The sequence below is a fragment of the Salvia splendens genome, chromosome 12 (genome assembly GCF_004379255.2).
Source record: "Salvia splendens isolate huo1 chromosome 12, SspV2, whole genome shotgun sequence".
NCBI classification, from domain to species: Eukaryota; Viridiplantae; Streptophyta; class Magnoliopsida; order Lamiales; family Lamiaceae; genus Salvia; species Salvia splendens.
Window position 1 is genome coordinate 13,238,285 of NC_056043.1, and position 23,316 is coordinate 13,261,600.

The following is a 23,316-nucleotide window of genomic DNA, read 5'->3' on the forward strand; positions in this document are numbered from 1 at the left end:
AAAGGTTCTCCTCAGTGCCAAAAAAGGGCTCTCCATTGCATGCTCTCTTCCTTATATAGATACGGTAGGATCTTCTAGAAACCTTCGCAGAAATCTCCATTCTGCCCTTCAGCTTTACGATCCCTCCGTCTAGTCATTTTCCTCCAAATTTGCTCACTTATTCGCCGCAATTGCATGGTCCTTGTAATTCGCCTTCTTTGTTCCTCGACCTGGCGAATTCTTCTGCACACCTGGATTAAGACATGTGTTAGACCCTATAATTGTATGAATTCAACCCCTAGATCTATGCATGAAATTAGCCTTATCAAACTGCTCACACTTAAACCATGCTTGTCCTCAAGAAAATGAAATAAGGCAAATTTCAATACACAGTTCCCATGAACGATTCTACAAACAAGACACGAACAACACACAAACTACTAGACCTAGACATACTACGGATTCACAAAAGAGAAAACCACACTTAAAGAGAGAGAAAAAAAACACACAAGCATGAACTAGTTTCAACTTTTAGGCGATCGTCCCCACAAGCTTAAGTTCTATCCGATTGACTACAGCCTTCAAATCCTCCTCCTTCCTTGTTCCACCTAAACGGTCTGTCAGTTTGTCAAGATAGCCTATCGATTTCCCAGCTTTTAGGTTCGCTCGATCACTCATTCCTCACCAGGGATGTTAGGATCGATTCACTCTTAAGGCAACGACACACCACTGATGCTTCAGGTTATGAGAGTTTCTCCTTTCTACAGTCCCCCTTCCCTTTTGATTCCTGGGTCAGGTTACTTATTGCTTTCTGCCCTTAGATTTCTTTTTTTTCTATTCCTCCTTTTATATATGTGTTTTTTTCCCCTGGACTTCGTCCAGCTTATACCTCCAATTCCTGGACTTCGTCCAGCTTATACCTCCAACTCCTGGACTTCGTCCAGCTTATACCTCCAGAACCACATTTTTTCTCCTTCCGACTCTACTCCATAAACATCAAGTGGCGGCCCCGTTTCTAACATGTTAGCTCAATATATTTAGGCTTATAACTCGCATTATAGTGGAGCTGCACAACTAGGTTATCTAAGGCATCTTCTATCGTCCTTACTTCATTCAGCCCGCATTCGCTTATTAAGGTAAAAAGGCCTCAAAGTTGACATGCATCCTATCTTCAATCGCTCTTACTAAGAGAATCTTACCTTATTATATCACTAGCTCATGCGACACACAAAAACATTAAACCTAGACTAGACCTAGAGACTCCTAACCACAAAAACAAATACTGCACTCACTCCCTCCCCCTCCCACTTCACTCCAGCTTGTCCCCAAGCTATCCCAGTGAAGGGGGGAAACAGGGAAGTAAAACCCAGTACAAAACAAACACTCAACAATAAACAAGACAAGACACGCACAAACAACACAAACTTCTCACACTTAGACCGAACATCGGGCTAAGTGGGAGAAGTGCAACAGACAAAAGCCAAAACATGCATAAAAGAACAACCCCTTCTCACACTTAGACCAATCATTGGGCTAAGTGTGTGAAAGCACAACACATATATACAGAAAAAAGCATGCTGGCAAATAACATATATAAACTGAAAAGAAAGAAGAAAGAAAAAAAAACAGAAAAGTAAAAGTTACTTGTTCATGGGGGATTCAATTCGGAGTCTGGCCCCCGCGGGAGCCAGACTGGGGCGGTACGTAAGGTCGGGTCACCTTTGCTTTCTTTCTCGCCGGTGAATCCGGCTTCTCCTTCACTTCCTCACTCGGTTGCTTGGTCAATGTCCGCTTCACAGTCAAGGTCTTTGATGTCGACGGGACTAACATGGGTTTAGACACGGGTGGGGGATGCTGGGGAGTCGAACTCCCTGGCCCTGGCTGGGTGGACACTGTGCTGGGTCTAGTAGTCAGTTTCACCTGGGGCTCGGAGAAGTTCTCCTTTATCCATTTTGTCATCATCATCATCATTAACTGGACAACCTCCTTCATCTGACCGTTGTGGGCTGACGACATCCCCACCAATTCATTCACACTACCCCGTAGGGCTGCCATTTCTTCTCTGACTCCCCTGATATCTGTCCTCATTTCTGCCACCTCCTTCCTCATTGCCTCAACTTCAACAGTAGTTTTGGACTCGACAACTTCCGGTTCTTGCTTGACCTGGGGCTCCACCCTGCCGACTTCTTAGAAACAAACCTCCTTCCCATGCATGTACAACAACCCCTTGTTGAAAAAGTTGTCAACGTTGAAGATTTCTGGAGGCTCACAGAAAACCACCTCAGGGGCCGATTTGGTGATCTTCATTATCGTGTTTCGCTGAAGATAAGCCCCTAAAAGGTGATACGTGTACATGTGTCGGGAAGGGTTGGCGGTCATTTGATGGCATGCCTGGGCTAACCAGTAGCCTAAATGCACCCGTACTCCCTTGGCCATGCACCAAGTAAAGTATAAATCCGCCGTTGTCAAGGCCGACTTGGCAGTCCCCATGAGATTGTAACCGATGAAAGTCTGAGCAAATCGAAGTATGCGATTCTCTATATGAAACCCCTTTGAAATACTTGTCTTAAACTGTCCCACCTTCGGGTGGGTGATGAACTCCCAGGCCGATTATGGATTGAATCCAGGCGTAAACTTCGGCGCTCCAACCACCCGATCATTCCATAGTCCCTCATCATTCTCCGTACGCGTGAACAATCCCATTCGGAGGGACCATTCTCGGATACTCATTTCATGTTCTTCGGTGAATAGACGGAAAGTGATGGAATCAGCATCCAAGTCGGTGGTTGGTTTCAAACGGAATGTAGAAAAGAATTCACGTGCCAGCGCCGTTGGAACCTCTTCAGAGCTATGCTTCAACAACCAATCGAAACCGATGGCATCAATGTACTGCCGGAATTCTTCATCGGAATCTATCTCCTTTAATTCTTCGGGATCATATCGTTTTCCAGACTTTGCGAGTTTACCCGGACCACTCCGTTCCTTGTAGGTCGCCGCTCGCTTAGGGTCATCAAATTTCCTCATGGCATTAAGCAAACCTTTGGTAATCCACACTTCTGCAAGTTTGAAATTGAGTTCCTCTTCTGGCTCCTCTACAGATTCACTGGACCTAGCAGGGCTAACCGACTCTCTAGCATATGGTACCTTCGCCGGGGAAGGGATGGAGACTTCAATAGCTTTACCCCCAGAGGGCCTTTTCGTCTTCTTGACCAAGGAAGGAGCTGCCTGTTTGCCATTCCATTTCCTTTCCGTCGCCAAGCGACGCTCCTCCCCGTCACTCCCCTCCTCGCTAGGTCTAGGAGAGTTATCCTGCACGATTTCCATGGGTGCTAGGCCCAGCATTTCACCTTCAGTAGGTGGGATGAAATCATCTATCACGTTCAACAGGCTCCGTCGAGCCTGTCTCCTGGCGTTTCGTTCGTTCACCGGTGAATCCGTCCCTTCCGGGACATCTGTCAAATCCACTATCAGATTCACCCTATCCTCAACGGATTCCTGTACTCCTTCAGTAACGGGAGCCTCTACCTCTCCAGACAAGCCAGGGGTTGCCCCCTCGATATAAATAGGGGTTTCCCCCTCAGCAACCTTCTTCTGAGAAATTAGGGCATCGCCGCCCGCCATCCCTTCCGGGGTTCTCCTCCCAGAAAATTCTTCAGAAATATCAGGGGTCGCCCCCTCCAACTCACCAACAGGGGTTTCCCCCTCAACAACACCAATAGTAGCAGAAATAATAGGGGTTTCCCCCTCAACAGCACCAACCTCAAAGACAACAGGGGTTTCCCCCTCAACAACACCAACAGTAGCAGAAATAATAGGGGTTTCCCCCTCAACAGCACCAACCTCAAAGACAACAGGGGTTTCCCCCTCAACAACACCAACAGTAGCAGAAATAACAGGGGGAACCCCTCAACGGCACCAACCTCAGAGACAACAGGGGTTTCCCCCTCAACAAACGTCGTCTGCTCCATCTCCACAACCAGATCTGTCCCTTGTTCCTGCTCTCCGCCTACCGCGACTTCTTTTTCCGGTTCGCCAGTAAACGGGTCGGCTTCTGCATGTACGGTAGACGGTCGGGAAATCGTATCCTCAGGAACTTGCGGTGGTTGTGATGGACGTCGATGCGGCAGGTGTGGCCTTCCCCATCATTGACGTGAACAGGGCGAAGACTTTCATCGCCTCTTCCGGCCCGCCAAACTTCTGCATCAACTCTGCCATGAACGTTGCCGCGTTGGAATCGGCAGATCCGGTGGGATTTCCTGCATTTGATGTGTTCTCCATGGCCTGAATCTGAAAATTTCGCAAAGAACTTGGAAGAAAATTTCTGGTTAGGGTTAGAAATTGGTGGAATTGCAAGGGAGAAAATTGGGGTCTTTAGTGAGAGAGAGAATTCAGTTGTAGGAAATAAAGAATAAGGAGGGAAAAGAGATATTTAGGTAGGAATGGGAACGGTTGCAGGCATGATGTAAGCATCCGTACCCCTACCCATAAAGTGGGTTTTGAATAACGAAACCATATCTCTTCCCTCCCAAACTAACATTTCTCTGCCCCATGTAAACGCTTCCCTCTCGCAATACCACACTTAGACAAAAACAACAAAAATGAAACAACAGGTTCCTAGGTTAAGGATTCAAAGGTGACAAAGCAATTTCCCTAAAGAAATCTGGCATTCTGAAATTATTTTGGAAGATTAGAATTTTTTCTTTGTTTGGATTTTTTTCATTTTTAAAAACAACGATTAAATTATTTACACATTCAATTTAGCACTCTCGAGATTCCCTAGTTTAGTGAATAGATATAAATAAACATCCCAATTTACCTGACCCAGGAATTCATCGAGAGCACTACTTGCCAAACTGACTAGGCGATAATGGAGAGTGTGCGTAGTGGCATTTCCTCCACTACACACAACTCAGAATTATCCCTAAAAACCTTCACCCGATGACCATTAACAAGAAATGGAGTAGAGTTCGAGGCACTTCCCTGGATCTCCACAGCTCCATTTGCTCGAAGGCTAACAACAGTGTATGGCCCTACCCATTTGGACTTTAGCTTCCCAGGCATCAGTTTGAGCCTAGATTGGAAAAGGAAAACTTTCTGACCAACGTGAAGTTCCTTGACCCGGAGGTTTTTATCATGCCATAGCTTCGTCTTCTCTTTGTACCACATCGCGGACTCATAAGACTCAAGCCTTAATTCCTCCAGTTCTTGAAGCTGCAGTTTCCTCTCTTCTTCACACGCCTGAGGGTTCATGTTAATTTCCTTGACCGCCCAATATGCCCTATGTTCCACACCTACAGGAAAATGGCACATCTTGCCAAACACTAGCCTGTAGGGTGACATTCCAATAGGCGTTTTATAGGCTGTCCTGTATGCCCATAGTACGTCGTCAAGCCTCTTACTCTAGTCTTTCCTTGACGGATTCACCGTCTTCTCTAGTATTGCCTTGATCTCTCTATTTGATCTTTCCACCTGCCCATTTGACTGGGATGATAAGGTGTAGACAGTCTGTGGTGGATTCCGTATTTTTTCATCAGAGCTTCAATTGTTCGGTTCCAGAAGTGAGTCCCTTGATCAGAAATAATAGCCCTAGGAACACCGTACCTGTTAAAAATGTTAGCTCTAAGAAATTTTGCCACCTCACCGGCTTCACAAGAGGTGGTAGCCTTGGCCTCTATCCATTTCGACACATAATCTACCGCCACAAGGACATACGTGATCCCATACGAAGATGGAAATGGACCCATGAAGTCCATACCCCAAACGTCGAAGATCTCACATACGATCACTGGGACCTGCGGCATTTCATTCCTCTTAGAAATTCCCCCTGTCTGCTGGCATCTCTCACAGCTCTGACAAAACTCAAAAGCATCCTTATGCAACGTAGGCCAGTAAAAACCGCTATCTAACACCTTCCTTGCAGTCTTCCTAGGTCCAAAGTGACCTCCACAAGCTAAGGCATGGCAATGATTCAGCACATCCCTCTGTTCCCATTCTGGAATACACCTCCTAATCACCTGGTCAGCTCTCATTCTCCATAGATACGGGTCGTCCCAAAAATAGTACTTGGCTTCACTTTTCAATTTCATCTTCTGGGCCCAGGTGCTTTCTTGAGGACTGGGAACTTCTCCAGTGACCAAGTAGTTGTCTAGGTCTGCGAACCAAGGCTCGGCGTTCAGTTGACACTTCCCTTTTTCAGAATCTCCTGGACCTGTTAACGCCATCACCATCTCCCAACAGATGGGTCTGGGAAATGTTTTTATACAGTACAGATGCTCCTCCGGGAATGCATCAGGTATAGCTTCATCCGTCTCTCCTTGGAAAATCCTGCTCAAGTGATCAGCCAATTTGTTTTCTGTCCCCTTTTTGTCTCGAACTTCCCAATCAAATTCCTGCAAAAGTAACACCCAGCGGATTAATCTTGGCTTGGATTCTTTCTTCGCCAACAAGTACTTGATAGTCGCGTGGTCAGTGAAGACTATCACCCTCGACCCCAGCAAGTACGGGCGAAACTTCTCAAACGAGTATACTACCGCCAGCATTTCCTTTTCCGTGGTGTCATAGTTCTTCTGGGCTTGATTGAGTGTTTTCGATGCATAAAAAATCACATAGCTTTTCCCATCGATTCTTTGACCTAGTACTGCCCCCACTGCGTAATCACTTGCGTCGCACATTATTTCAAACGGTAAACTCCAGTCTGGTGCTCCGCTCTGATAATAGGGGCAGAGACTAGTTTATCCTTTAGTAGCTGAAAAGCTTCCTTGCACCCCTCATCGAAAACAAAATCAACTTCATTATGCAACAAATGGGTGAGTGGTTAGGCAATCCTCGCAAAATCCTTAATGAATCTTCTGTAGAAACCCGCATGCCCTAGGAATCCTCTAACTTCTTTCTGATTCGTAGGGTAAGGCAATTTTGAGATCACATCAACCTTTGTTTGGTCTACCTGTATACCCCTCTCTGAAACTACATGCCCTAGGACAATTCCTTCAGGGACCATAAAGTGGCATTTCTCGAAATTTAAAACAAAATGCTTTTCCTGGCACCTCCTCAATACTGTATCCAAACTTGCTAGACAGGAGTCAAAAGAATTCCCATACACAGTGAAATCATCCATGAAAATTTCGATACAATCCTCCAATAAATCCGAGAAGATACTCATCATACACCGTTGAAAAGTGTTTGGCGCATTGCATAGACCGAACGGCATTCTTCTATAAGCATACGTGCCAAAGGGACACATAAATGTAGTCTTCTCTTGATCTTCAGGATCTACGTAGATCTGGAAGTATCCACTGTATCCGTCAAGTAAACAGAAATATTGCTTGCCTGCCAAACGCTCCAGCATCTGATCAATAAAAGGTAAGGGAAAATGATCTTTCCTCGTCGCTTCATTCAACTTTCTATAATCGATGCACATCCTCCACACAGTAACTAGTCGAGTGGGCACCAGCTCGTTCTTGTCATTCTTGACCACTTGTATTCCTGACTTTTTAGGTACCATATGGACCGGACTAACCCATTCACTATCAGGTATGGAGTAAATGATTCCCAGCGAAAGCAGCTTCAAAACATCCTTCAAAACTTCCTCTCTCATGTTCGGATTTAGCTTGCGTTGTGGATCTCTACATGCCTTCGCACCTTCCTCTAGCCTAATGTGGTGCATGCAAAGATCAGGATTGATTCCTACCAGATCGGAGAGAGTCCATCCTATGGCTTTCTTGTTTCTTCTGATTACATTCAGCAATTCCTCCTCCTGTTCCTTGGTCAAGTTGCTGTTGATGATAACGGGAAAAGTCTCATTTTCTTCTAGATAAGCATACTTGAGACCTGGTGGGAGCACTTTCAGTTCTTTCTTCAGGGTGTTTGCCTCTTGGGGCAAGGGATTTTTCTCTGTTCCATCAGATATCATTTCTTCCCCTGACCTAGAAGAACCTTCCACGCTCGCCACGTGAGGTGTGCTCCTTGACTTAGCTACTCCTGGATTTGTGCAGAATTCCAAGATTGCTTTAGGTAGCTCCTCATCTGATAATTCACTTGTGTTCATTGCTTCACACCATCCAGCCACTTCTCTGTCGATAGAGTGACTCATTTCTGAATTGTCAATATGTTCATGCATCAATTCTGTCTCAAGATATTCCTAGACTAAGGGGTTAATAACATCGATAGCATGCAAATTTTCTACATCAAGAGGCTTCTTCATTGCTTCATCGATGCTAAAGGTATATTTTTCCCCATTGTAGTCAAGGCATATAGTTCCATCAAAAACATCAATTATAGTCTTAGCGGTACGGAGAAAAGGTCTTCCTAAGAGCACACCACTAGACTCAGCAGATTCATTATCACTCATTTTAATAACATGGAAATCGGCTGGATACAGAAAATCATGCACCTTGACGATAACATTTTCTAAGACTCCCTCTGGACAGATACACGACCTATCTGCCAATTGAATTACCACTTTTGTATCGACCATCCCTACTCCTACCAGCTTCTTGTAAATGGAAAGCGGTAAAACATTTATCGATGCCCCTAAATCACACATGGCATGCTCAATTCTGACATCACCGATTGAAATAGGCAAGGCAAACATACCTGGGTCAGTGCATTTTGATGGCATCCTTCGTTTCTGAATCACTGCTGATACATTTTCTCCAATCAGAATTTTCCTGCTGGGACTCGTCTTTCCAGCTACAAACTCCTTAATGAATTTGCTGAAGACCGGCAACTTCAAGGCTTGTAGAAACGGTAAATTAATCTCCAACTTCCCGAAAATGTCCATGAAGTCTACCGGTTCTACCCTGCTCCAGTAGATCCTCCAGCTGAGGGCTCACCAGTTCCTTTTCTCACCTCCTCATTCTCTACTTCCGGCTCTGGATCTATGAAAAATGGCTCTGCTTCTTTAGGTAATGGTTTCTCCAAATCTCCTGCCCTAAGGTCATCTGGTCTAACGGAACTGCTTCCCTTTAAGTTCCCAGGTCTAGAGGTTGTACCCTTTTCGTCCCTGCCTCCTGTGGGGTTTGTTTCCTCATTCGTCCTCATCTCTGGACCTTCATACCTTTTTCTGGATCTTAAAGTGATCAGACTGATGTTAGCTCTATCTGGCGGCCTTACTGAGGTAGGGATCTTCCCTTCGTTCCCTCGCATCTCGCTCAAGGAAGTTGCTATCTGAGACAGTTGCTTCGCCAACATATCCATTGCCGCCTTTTGCTCCTGTTGAGCATCCTGAAGCTTGTGGACTACATCATTGTTCGATTGCAAGTTGTTCTGCATATGCTGTTGAGAACTGACGAGGTCATGCACCATTTCCTCCAGATTCCTTGGTGTTTTTGAATTTGGCTAACTGGGCCCTGGGCCTGCACTTGGATTCGAACCACTCGCTTAATTCTGGCGAAGGTTTCCTTGACCTCCTGAACTATTGTTGTACTGATTTCCTGGCCCTTGGTAGTTGGTTTGGAAATTCCTTTGGTGCGGTGGTACATAAGAGTTCCCTTGATGGTTTTGGTTCCTATTCCCCCAATTCGGATGATCTCCCTGGTTTCGATTATTCCAGTTGCCCTGCCCCTCTTGACTCCTTCCAGACCAGTTACCCTGCCTCTCCGGCTGAGGTGCAAACTGGATACTCTGTTGTGGTGCTGGCTGGCTCTGTTCGTTGTCCGACCATCTAAAATTGGGATGGTTCCTCCAGGGTGCGTCTCTTTGTCTTCTTAGATTCCAACTTCCGTCGGGATTCCAACTTCCCATCGCATTAGCTTGGGCCTGGTACTCTCCTTCCTGAGGTCCATAATATTGCTGAAGTTGACTATCTTCTAGACCCGGAGGTTTTTCCTTCGCTTGTGAGGTTGGTAGTTTGGTCTTCTCGATTGCGTTCAACAGTGCTTTCTCAAGCCTGTCGATCCTTGCCTCTACCTTCTCATCATCTTACTCCCTCATCGCATTCACTGATCCTCTCTTCATAAAATTCCTTGGGTTATCGTATGCCTTCTTGACATCTATCAATTTGCCCAGGATCTCCCTTGCTTCGCTTCCCTTCTTCCTTGTAAAATTTCCCCCGCTCGAGGATTTCATTAAATCCTTTGACTCAGGGTTTGCTCCTTCATAGAATAGATAATAGGTCTCTGCATCTATCATCCTGTGATTTGAGCACGCATCCAACAACCCTTTGAACCTCGACCAATATTGACTTAACGACTCGTCGTAGTCCTGCTTACACTCTACTATTTCTTTCTTTAGAGCATTTGTTTTGTTGGAAGGGAAAAAGTAATCAAGGAACTCCAGTTTGAAATCCCTCCATGTGCGGATAGAATCCGGGGGTAACCTTAATAACCACGTGTTGGCTTCCCCCTTCAAGGCAAAAGGAACCGCACGCAGGCGATAGTCCTCCTCTGTTGCATCATTTGGCCTCTTCTGAATGCTACACAATTTGCTGAATTCATTCAAGAACTCGTACGGGCACTCATCCCTACGTCCAGAGAATGTGGGTAGGATACCGAGCACGTTCGTCTTGATCTCAATGGACCTCTGTCGCGGATTCATCACTATGGTTTGAGCTGGCTCTCCATCTAGATGAGCAGTGAGCGAACCGATCTCCGGATCTGGATCGATTATGTTCGCCATGTCCCCTATTTCTTCCTCCTCTGTACTTATTTCTGAAGATGATTTAGGATCCTCCCTTCCTGACGAGTTCCAATCCTCTTCACTTTCCGAACCAAACGGAAATGGATCTCCTGTAGATAATCCCGATCTGGTGGTGACCGTAGATGCTGTGTCCTTGACCTGCCAAATAAACTGATCGTTCCTCCACTCAGATGAGTTACCACAGTGTCCAAACCGCGAGCCTCTGCTCATAAACTGAAAAATAAAGAAAAAAAAGAAAAAGAAATTAAAACTATGTATGCAGAAGAAAAAAAAAAGAAAAAAAAATTAAAACTATGTATGCCAAAATCCTCTGAACACAATCACAAATTACGCCATCCATCCCTTGCAACGGCACCATTTGAAACGGCTGCTTGTCGAGTGAGTATATGTGTAATAAACTTCTAGGTCGAGCTACCAAGTCCAATGAATCCACTAAACACTAGGTCTAGGAACTCAAGGTGACACGGAAGACTCTGTCTATGAACACACAAACTCTTGCGTTTCAAAGATCCCTCAACCCGTTATACTATAGATTAGTATAGAGAAGCAGGGGTCGGTCCCACGAAGATGGACGCGTAAGAAAGCATCTAGAGACTTTGGTTTAGAAAGCGGCTGCTAGCACACAAATTTGGGTTGAGGTATAAATACGGCTAGACCTAGGCACAAAATTAAACACTAGACCTAGGAAACTGTAAACGTCATGCTGAGATCGAACATCCTTAGGGCTACGTAATTTTAAACTAACTTCCTAGACCGAGCAACAATTACCAACTATTGCTAAACAGAACGCAAATAAAAGTGGGGACCAACTCCTAGAAATATCAAGTACGAAAGAAAAGCTGCAACTAACAAACTACGAATTTAACTAACAATGACATGTATAACTTCAACTGAATCAAACACGAAGATGAAGTAAACAAAGCACATACCGAGATTCAAACAAAATGTAAAGATTCGGACGACGGAAACTCACAGCCAACCGGAAATAAAATAGATCTATGTATACTAGACGGAATGAAATGAAAACACAAAAATTAGGCATAAATCCTGATCACCCTGTCGCAGATCTAAACGTCGGAAGCTTCATCCACTCCGGATCCAAGCAGTCCGAACCCAACAACAACCAAACTCACTCCATAACTTCTGATTCAATAAATCTACTCTAATCAACACCAGATCCCAACGATTCTACTCTAATAAACAACCAGCACGGAAACCAAACATCCAATTCAGTAACCAACAAGCTCAAAGTAAACGACATCCATAATCAAAACTCAACAGCAGCTCAAATACGGAAAAAAAGAGATTTCATAAACTACGAAGGCTTCAAACGAGAACAGGGCCGAGCTTCAAGCAGCGAAGCTCGGTGAAATCAACAACAATAACTAAAATTAGAACAAGTAATTGTTTCTTCGCCCTCTGCGAGGACGGTGTTACACCACAATTTTTTTGGAATCAGAAAACAACTGTGGACCCGAACGTGACCCCTTTCAAAACAAGAAAAATACCTAAGTGTGCAGAATTGTGTGAGCTAAGAACCAGAGACCTCAGTGCCAAAAAAAAGTTTCTCCTCAGTGCCAAAAAGGGCTCTCCTCTTTGAGCATTACATGCTCTCTTCCTTATATAGATTCGGTAGGATCTTCTAGAAACCTTCGCCGAAATATCCATTCTGCCCTTCAGCTTCACGATCCCTCTGTCTAGTCATTTTCCTCCGACTTTGCTCAATTATTCGCCGCAATTGCATGGTCCTTGTAATTCGCCTTCTTTGTTCCTCGACCTGGTGAATTCTTCTGCACACCTGGCTTAAGACATGTGTTAGACCCTATAATTGTATGAATTCAACCCCTAGATCTATGCATGAAATTGGCCTTATCACAAGTATACAAAACAAATCAGAAGGGATACGTGGGCAAGGTCTATTAAAAAACATAAATATTCATTGTATTCTACGGTTATTCCAACGTATTGTACGTCGAGTTCCAACGAGTTGATACATTCATATGGTAATTAGTGTGCTTACACTACTTGCATTAATTGTATCTACATGCTTTTGTCATCGCATCTTGAACACTTAAATTTAATATATGAACAATACATCTAAAATGAGAATATTTGCTATCAATAATAGGAGAACATGCATTGATTAGTTCATCTATACTTCAAATATTAGCATTAGCATCATCAAAACAACAGAAAATTATTTATTGATTAATTGATATTCATTCAAAACTTGAATGATTAATTGAGCAATTGTTGCAGTACGTGGTGTGAGAAATTCTCTAAACGCAATCAAATGCTTATTCAAGTCCAACTGTCATCAACAAAATGCATTGTAATGCCCATATATGAATTTTTACCAAACACAACCAGTCCACACATCAGAGCAATTAGAAACTTTATTACCTACGTTAATGATATGTTTTCCTAATTGGTCATTTTTTCCATTTATTATTGAAAAACAGATCGAATCATAGAAGTTCTAATCAACTTTTAGCTGCAACATTATAAACTTATTGTATACTCCATTGAAATTCATCGTTATCAAAAGCATTGGAAGGAAAATGTTTCATCACAACATATCTAGATGATGGAGTACGAACTAAACAAGCCCAACAGCAGTAAAGCCCAAGAAAGAGTATCAGTTCGGCACAACCAAAGAGTATCAGTCCGGCATGACTAAAGAGTTCAGTTCGGCACAACCAAAGAGTTCGGCCCCAGCCTACAGCTCGGTGAAAGCCAACTCATCAAGCTCTGCTCTCAGGTCGGCATCAAGCTCTACTCTCAGATCGGCAAAAGCTGCCCGGCAATAGTTCAGCAGTTCGGTCTCAGTATTCGACCGAACTGGGAGATAGTCAACTCATGTCAGAACCTCCACGATCTCCACTACACCCACGATCTATTCAGTGGTGTCAAGCAGTCATTAACTCATGCAGGATAGTGGGCCCATGCAGGATCGCATGACCTCCACGACATCCACAACCATCATTAGTGATGACGCAAGCCACGATCTTAGTTCAGTATAAATAGAACTTAGATCAAATAGATTAGGGGGACTCGCTCTCTCGCTCTCTAGAGATAAAACACAAAATAGCAAGTTTGTAATTGTAAGCTGTAGAAAACAGATCAAGCAATACAATCTTGCCCTCCCTTTTTCCCGTGGACGTAGATTTACTCCAGTAAATCGAACCACGTAAATCTCTGTGTCGTGATTTATTTTTACGAGCATTCATCAAACATCAAAAATTCGCCGCTTCATCACTGGCGCCGTCTGTGGGAACCTCAGAACCAAATTTGTGATAAAGCGAGTTTTTGATCCTCCTCCACCAAAAAAATGCATTCCAGATCACGTAACACCCATAATTCTGTCCGTGACAACCGTGAGGAAGTAAGTCTAGCTCGCAGGTCTGAAAAACGGCCTCGGGAGACATCTACTTCCAGTTCTCACGAAGGAGCAAGCCACTCCAGGAGTCATCGCACAGAATCTTCCCAGCAGCCCGATTTGAATGAGGTTGTCAAACTGTTTTTGGCCGAGAAGCAGGAGGAGTTCTTAGCCTTCCTGCAAAAAAGCCAGCAGCCGGAGAAGAAAACGGGGGATTCTCCCTCCTCCTTCAGACATGAAAGTCACTACCGCAGTAGTGACGTGTCCTCCAGGAGAGAGAATCCTCACCCCCGACATGTTCTTCCTCGCCGAACTCCTTTTGAAAGAATTCAGAGGGCACCGGTACGAAGTAGATTGGGACCACGTCTCAATCCTGAGACGCCACCCCGCTCAGTTCGTACCATTGAACAAGTCAAGAGCGGAAATTTTCGAACTACATTCCGAAATGTTCGAAAACCAAAACGGATGACGAAATCGGCCACACGCCGAAGTCTTGATGCATATTGCTCTTTCCATCAAACCCACGGTCACGATACCGAGGAGTGCCGAAATTTGGCTGCAGATATTGATGTCCTTGTGAAAACAGGAACGCTAAAAAAATACCAAAGCAAGCAGCCGAAAAAACAAAAACAAAAAGCAGAGGGGTACGAGCTGCTTTCCTCAGAATCCGAAAAGGCAACAGGATCCCGAAGACGATGACGAGCAACAATATGATGGAGTAGTCCTGACCATTGATGCTTTCCCTGCCGGGAAGACTAAATCGTCCCTGAAGCCGTAATTCCGGTTGAGATCGGCATACCCAGTTTCCGAACTCTAAACTTCTTCTCAGCAGAACTGAAGGAGGACGGACTGAGAGCCGAGCTAGATCTTGCCGAAGAAGAGAACTGGCCTGCATAAAAGCAGCCAAGTACAAGGAGCAAGTAGCCCGGTATTACAACCAAAGGGTGAAGAAGCTGCAACTTCAAGTGGGAGATCTCATCTTGAGAAACAACGAAGTCAGCCGAGCAGAAAAGCTGGGCAAACTCTAACCCACCATCAAAAATTTCCATATCGGGTGTCAGAAGTCCTCGGCAAAGGGTCTTATAAATTGACTCTCAAGTCAGGAGAATAAACGCCCCGAGCATGGCATATTTACAACCTCAAAAAGTTCCATTTGTAAGAGACCGTTCAGTCAGTCTTATGTGTTTTCTTTGTTTTTTACTTGTTCTTGTCTCTACGTGCGTTGTGTCTGTCTCTGTGCGTGTCGTCTCTTACAAATGTTACTGAGGTATCTTGTTCTTCGAAGGCTGATCCCCTTCTTAGAACATATGCAAGCTAACGATTGTGCGTCAAAGCTTCTAAAGAGGATACAAGACCACAATTCAGCTTAAACAAGCAGTTCGTCTGAAACGAGCTGCAACAAGCCCACGATTGTGCGTCAAAGCTTCTAAAGAGGATACAAGACCACAATTCAGCTTAAACAAGCAGTTCGTCTGAAACGAGCTGCAACAAGCCCACGATTGTGCGTCAAAGCTTCTAAAGAGGATACAAGACCACAATTCAGCTTAAACAAGCAGTTCGTCTGAAACGAGCTGCAACAAGCCCACGATTGTGCGTCAAAGCTTCTAAAGAGGATACAAGACCACAATTCAGCTTAAACAAGCACTTCGTCTGAAACGAACTGCAACAAAAGTCTGATTCTCGCGATAAAACTTGCCTGAATTACGACTAGGGAAAGTCCGATCCACGCGATAAACCTCGCCGAATTAGGACGACCAAGTTCGGTCAAAGCAGTTTACCTCATAAGACCGAGGACGACCATGTCTAGTCAAAGAGGTTTACTGCATAAGACCACTTCGGTTAACTGGGAAAGTCCGATCCACGCGATAAAACTCGCCGAATTAGGACAAGGGAAAGTCCGATCCCGAAATTAGGACAAGGGAAAGTTCGATCCCGGCGACAAAAATCGCCAAATTAGAACACAGACCAAAGACGAGTCCGGTCAAAGATGTTTATTTCATCAGACCTAAGACGAGTCCGGTCAAAAGATGTTTATTTCATCAGACCAAAGACGAGTCCGGTCAAAAGATGTTTATTTCATCAGACCAAAGACGAGTCCGGTCAAAAGATGTTTATTTCATCAGACCAAAGACGAGTCCGGTCAAAGATGTTTATTTCATCAGACCAAAGACGAGTCCGGTCAAAGATGTTTATTTCATCAGACCAAAGACGAGTCCGGTCAAAGATGTTTATTTCATCAGACCAAAGACGAGTCCGGTCAAAGATGTTTATTTCATCAGACCAAAGACGAGTCCGGTCAAAGATGTTTATTTCATCAGACCAAAGACGAGTCCGGTCAAAGATGTTTATTTCATCAGACCAAAGACGAGTCCGGTCAAAGATGTTTATTTCATCAGACCAAAGACGAGTCCGGTCAAAGATGTTTATTTCATCAGACCAAAGACAACTCATGTCAGAAGTTTACTTCATAAGACCAAGGACCAAGTCCGGTCAAAGAAGTTTACTTCATAAGACCGAGGACAGACCTCAACTTACCCCTTACCTTTATCCAGAACGCCGAAGTGACTCGCTTCGCCGAAATGATTCACTTCGCTTTTTCGGGGGGGGTAGTGATGGAGTACGAACTAAACAAGCCCAACAGCAGTAAAGCCCAAGAAAGAGTATCAGTTCGGCACAACCAAAGAGTATCAGTCCGGCATGACTAAAGAGTTCAGTTCGGCACAACCAAAGAGTTCGGCCCCAGCCTACAGCTCGGTGAAAGCCAACTCATCAAGCTCTGCTCTCAGGTCGGCATCAAGCTCTACTCTCAGATCGGCAAAAGCTGCCCGGCAATAGTTCAGCAGTTCGGTCTCAGTATTCGACCGAACTGGGAGATAGTCAACTCATGTCAGAACCTCCACGATCTCCACTACACCCACGATCTATTCAGTGGTGTCAAGCAGTCATTAACTCATGCAGGATAGTGGGCCCATGCAGGATCGCATGACCTCCACGACATCCACAACCATCATTAGTGATGACGCAAGCCACGATCTTAGTTCAGTATAAATAGAACTTAGATCAAATAGATTAGGGGGACTCGCTCTCTCGCTCTCTAGAGATAAAACACAAAATAGCAAGTTTGTAATTGTAAGCTGTAGAAAACAGATCAAGCAATACAATCTTGCCCTCCCTTTTTCCCGTGGACGTAGATTTACTCCAGTAAATCGAACCACGTAAATCTCTGTGTCGTGATTTATTTTTACGAGCATTCATCAAACATCAAAAATTCGCCGCTTCATCACTGGCGCCGTCTGTGGGAACCTCAGAACCAAATTTGTGATAAAGCGAGTTTTTGATCCTCCTCCACCAAAAAAATGCATTCCAGATCACGTAACACCCATAATTCTGTCCGTGACAACCGTGAGGAAGTAAGTCTAGCTCGCAGGTCTGAAAAACGGCCTCGGGAGACATCTACTTCCAGTTCTCACGAAGGAGCAAGCCACTCCAGGAGTCATCGCACAGAATCTTCCCAGCAGCCCGATTTGAATGAGGTTGTCAAACTGTTTTTGGCCGAGAAGCAGGAGGAGTTCTTAGCCTTCCTGCAAAAAAGCCAGCAGCCGGAGAAGAAAACGGGGGATTCTCCCTCCTCCTTCAGACATGAAAGTCACTACCGCAGTAGTGACGTGTCCTCCAGGAGAGAGAATCCTCACCCCCGACATGTTCTTCCTCGCCGAACTCCTTTTGAAAGAATTCAGAGGGCACCGGTACGAAGTAGATTGGGACCACGTCTCAATCCTGAGACGCCACCCGCTCAGTTCGTACCATTGAACAAGTCAAGAGCGGAAATTTTCGAACTACATTCCGAAATGTTCGAAAAACCAAAACGGATGACGAAATCGGCCACACGCCGAAGTCTTGATGCATATTGCTCTTTCCATCAAACCCACGGTCACGATACCGAGGAGTGCCGAAATTTGGCTGCAGATATTGATGTCCTTGTGAAAACAGGAACGCTAAAAAATACCAAAGCAAGCAGCCGAAAAACAAAAAAACAAAAAGCAGAGGGGTACGAGCTGCTTTCCTCAGAATCCGAAAAGGCAACAGGATCCCGAAGACGATGACGAGCAACAATATGATGGAGTAGTCCTGACCATTGATGCTTTCCCTGCCGGGAAGACTAAATCGTCCCTGAAGCCGTAATTCCGGTTGAGATCGGCATACCCAGTTTCCGAACTCTAAACTTCTTCTCAGCAGAACTGAAGGAGGACGGACTGAGAGCCGAGCTAGATCTTGCCGAAGAAGAGAACTGGCCTGCATAAAAGCAGCCAAGTACAAGGAGCAAGTAGCCCGGTATTACAACCAAAGGGTGAAGAAGCTGCAACTTCAAGTGGGAGATCTCATCTTGAGAAACAACGAAGTCAGCCGAGCAGAAAAGCTGGGCAAACTCTAACCCACCATCAAAAATTTCCATATCGGGTGTCAGAAGTCCTCGGCAAAGGGTCTTATAAATTGACTCTCAAGTCAGGAGAATAAACGCCCCGAGCATGGCATATTTACAACCTCAAAAAGTTCCATTTGTAAGAGACCGTTCAGTCAGTCTTATGTGTTTTCTTTGTTTTTTACTTGTTCTTGTCTCTACGTGCGTTGTGTCTGTCTCTGTGCGTGTCGTCTCTTACAAATGTTACTGAGGTATCTTGTTCTTCGAAGGCTGATCCCCTTCTTAGAACATATGCAAGCTAACGATTGTGCGTCAAAGCTTCTAAAGAGGATACAAGACCACAATTCAGCTTAAACAAGCAGTTCGTCTGAAACGAGCTGCAACAAGCCCACGATTGTGCGTCAAAGCTTCTAAAGAGGATACAAGACCACAATTCAGCTTAAACAAGCAGTTCGTCTGAAACGAGCTGCAACAAGCCCACGATTGTGCGTCAAAGCTTCTAAAGAGGATACAAGACCACAATTCAGCTTAAACAAGCAGTTCGTCTGAAACGAGCTGCAACAAGCCCACGATTGTGCGTCAAAGCTTCTAAAGAGGATACAAGACCACAATTCAGCTTAAACAAGCACTTCGTCTGAAACGAACTGCAACAAAAGCATTGAAAGGAAAATGTTTCATCGTTATAATCAACTTTTAGCTGCAACATTATAAACTTATTGTATACTCCATTGAAATTCATCGTTATCAAAAGCATTGGAAGGAAAATGTTTCATCACAACATATCTAGACATCACATTAATAAAACTTTTGTGATCATATTTTTTTAAAGAGAGCTATACATACATGATGATTGGGAAGAACCTAATCCTCCACTCTTTTTGAATTTGTATGTGTTTTTGCAATGTGTCAATGTACAATAAATTCGCTCGGGTAGTCGACATCTCAAACTTTCTTGAAATGTTTGACCATCAGGTAGTCGACATCTCAGACTTTCTTGAAATGTTTGACCACGATATCTGAGGTCAAACCCCTTTCAATTAGTTTAGGAGGTTAAGGAGGTCCTCACGACCACGACAAATGATAGGAATTTGAATCTTTTTGTGCCTATAATGGAACTAATTAGCATATGAAAAAGGTTATTTTGGTAGAAATTGATGGCTCAAGGAGAGTGCACGAGCAAGAGTAGGAGGCAATGAGAAGATGAAGAAAAGAGAAAAATACTGCATGCTGTGGAGGAAGAAAGATTTAACAATCTAGTTGCAGCCAAGAAACCCGCTCTCACTTCTAGGGAATCAAGCTACATGCTCTCATGTGTGACTTGCTGAATAAGTGGTGGTTTAAAAGGAATGGTATGTAACTATAAAACAACTTTTAATCCTAGAATTTTCTTTTGCAAACTCTCTCTTTAATTTATTTCATAAATTTCATAAATATACTTATATTTAATCTTATTGGTTCGAAAATATTTTAAAAAGTGTAAAAAGACTAAAAATGCGATTAATTAAAGTTTAGGGATCACCCAAGATATTTTTCAAAGTTAAGGGATCATGCCGATATTTTTAAAGTCGAGAAGTGAGAGATGGTACAAAATTGGTGGAATTTACATAAGTATACAAATGCCCCTCCATGGCTTTGGGGGCATTTATTAAGGGTGGCGAAACAGGTTACCCGCGTAACCTGCACCTTACAAGTCGGGTACCAATATCCGATTTCAGTCAAATTTATTGTATAAATACATCTCCCGCAACGTGTTGGGTATCTCGTACCCGATATTACTATTACTCGTACCCGACACAAAACTGGTGCTTCTATATGTGATAATGTGAGATTTCCAAGCCTAAGTATGCTGAGTCTGACCCTTCAATCGTGTATAGAAAAAAATGCTTCAAACCAAAAGTTAGGTTCGTAAAACCACTAAGATTGTTGAAGCTTCATTTTTCACATGTCCTTTTCCGACTCTTTACTATTATTAAGATTTGATTATTGTGAGAGAGAAAGAACATCATGTATAGCCAATAATGTTCCCCAATTTACAGTATTAATTTTGGCAGCTTATTTTTTATTCGTCGTGTATACTTATTCCCGATGAGTCTCACAACAGTAATTTAACACAAAGTATTGAAAGATAGTATATGGCTAATACGAATAATACCGGATATTATCTGGGCTAACGGGTATATGACAAACACAGATTTTGCATGTTTTTAAGGACTGGATTTGACTTGTTTTAAATGTCAATCATGCAAATTATGTTCTTAAATTGCATATGTTATACATTTGGTATTTTTGACGCGTTTGTTGATAAATGATAGAAAAAGATAGAAAAAGGTGAAAAAAGGACATAGTGCAGCAGCCTCTGTTCGAGCCTATTCTGGAAGCGATTTTGAAGTCCAATCAGTGCCTACTAGATACCAGTCTCTTCGTCTTCAAAAGACCTTCGCGTGGATATCTTAAACATCTAAATCGGAGTTTTGTGGAGAAAGTTATGGCCATTTTACAAACATCGCGCAGTGCAGTCAAAATCTGGCGGAAATTAGGCGGAAATTCACGGAAGAAAAGAAATTATTATATTGGAAAGCCAAATCTCTCCTATTTCTTGTAGGGCACGAAATTTATCAAAATTCAACCTTTTTCCAGCCTATAAATACCTCTGAACCTAATTCATAATCTTTATCTCAGAGCCTCCAATCCTTCTCCCTCTCTACACTTCTTCCATTCTATATTCCACCTTTAAATTCATTCATCTTCCATTGGAGTGGAGTTCTGCAGATCCAGGCAAGAGAAGACTTAAGATTGAAGATTCAACCTTGGGTTTTATCAATTTCTTTCATGTCTCGTACTTTATTTGTAGTTTTTACTTGTCTATGAGTAGAACATCTTTTGTAGAATTTTTGGTATAGATATTCAATTGATTTTCCTTGTTAGCTCTTGCAGTTATTTGATTTATCTGGTCCTTTCTATGTTCAATTGATTAGCTACCTCTTGATTACATGTTAGAGTTGATTAGAGTACTCGGGAGACGAAATAATTGACTTGGAAAAAGGGATAATTCACACATTAATTCAATAGAACTCGGAAGAGTTGAGGTTTTGAGTGAGGTCTTTGATCTTATATGCTTTTAGGAGTTAGGGGTTTAAGGGTTAGAAGGGGACTTCAATCCTATCACCTAATCTACAGGTTTCTCACCTCGGGAGGGGGTTTAATCTATAATTGTGATCGACTTAATAGCTCTGGAGACCGTAATTCATGGAAGTCGATTGTGTTTTTGGATCTTAAAATTCTACATTCTTAAGCCTGCTTTGTATTATTTCTTTTTATGTTTTCCTTTTTTTGTTTATTTCTTTCAGTCTAGTTTAATTAATCAACCCAAAAATCACGTGTCTCTAGATAGTATATGACGCTTAGTATATGGTAGTCAGTTGCAATCTTATTCCCTGTGTTCGATATCCGGTACTGACCTTTAGCTATACTAGATCTACCATGTATGCTTGCAGGTATTTTTAGTGCTAATAAATAGTGCATCAAGTTTTTGGCGCCGTTGCCGTGGAATATTATTGCTTTAAGCTGATATTGTAGAACGGTTGATAATACTAATTTGGAGTGTAATATTTTGTATAGTTTTATTTTAATTTTTTTTTTGTTTTATTTGTTTTGCAAGGAGCACGGAGCACAACAATGGATTACTCTGCGCTCCTATGGAAGATGCAATTATCTTCTACAACATTTGATATACTCCGTAGAGCATGGGTGAAATATAAAATATGCTTGCTCTCTTGCTTTTATTATTTTTTTACCATTAGTTTTCTCCTCCGTAGAGCTGAAGTTTTTCTCCGTAGAGCTAGTTAAATAAAATAAAAATAAAAAAATTCTTTTTTTTCCCTTTTCCGTTTGAATTTTTTCTTTTCTTTTTTTTCCTCCTTTTTTTAACCTTCTTATTCTTCATTTCTTTTAAAGAAAATCTTAAAAAAAAAAACTAGAACCTCTCTCCCTCTATTTTTATTTTATTTTTTTTCTCCACATAAATCACCCACTCGCACTTCACGTTCACATCACTTAATCATATTCTTTGGATGCTACCAATTTTCTTGTGCTCAATCGTTAACCAATAGAAGGTACGTTCTCTTTTAATTTCTGAGCTTTGAACTTGAATTCTTTCATGAATGACTTTGTTATTGATATATATTGGGAGTTTGGATAGGAGTTTGATGAGTGACGATTTAATTTGGATTTATTTTTGATGAATTTGTGAGTTTTGGATATTTGCAAGAAATAGTTGTTGGGTGTGCTTAGGTATGTTTGGTCTTTGGTGGATCAAAATTGAATATCACTTTGGCTTGATTGTTGATACACATAGTTCATGTTCGTAGCATTGTGAGACTATTTTATCTTGCATGAATTGTGTTTTTAGGAGCTTAAATTGTTTTGCGTGATCTTGGTCTATTGTTGAAAATTTTTGTAATTAATTGGGGGACAGAGAATATTACGGGGGATGAAAAATGATCATGTTAAGGTAGATAATTTGATATGCATATTTTATGCCTTGATATGATTAAAGTTTAGGGGATTGCCACATGTTATGCATTGTACTCTACTATAATTTTCTTCATTCTATGCTCACATTGCGAAATTGTAGGTACATAAGGCATCCCAAAGAAAATCTCGAGAATGGGGGATATTTTATGAGCCTCAAAGAACGTCAAGCTAAAGACGTTAACCAAGCGCTTGTTGGAAGGTAACCCAACATTGGTTTTTTTTTTATTAAGTTTGATTTGTTTTCTTAGTTTACTCACATCTCCACAGACTTTGCAAACTTATTCTTAACGTAGTTTTGAATAAGTTTGGGGGATGAAGTGGTGGACCGTGAGTTTAGTTATTTTTGCTTATTTTTGTTAGTTTTTTTTTT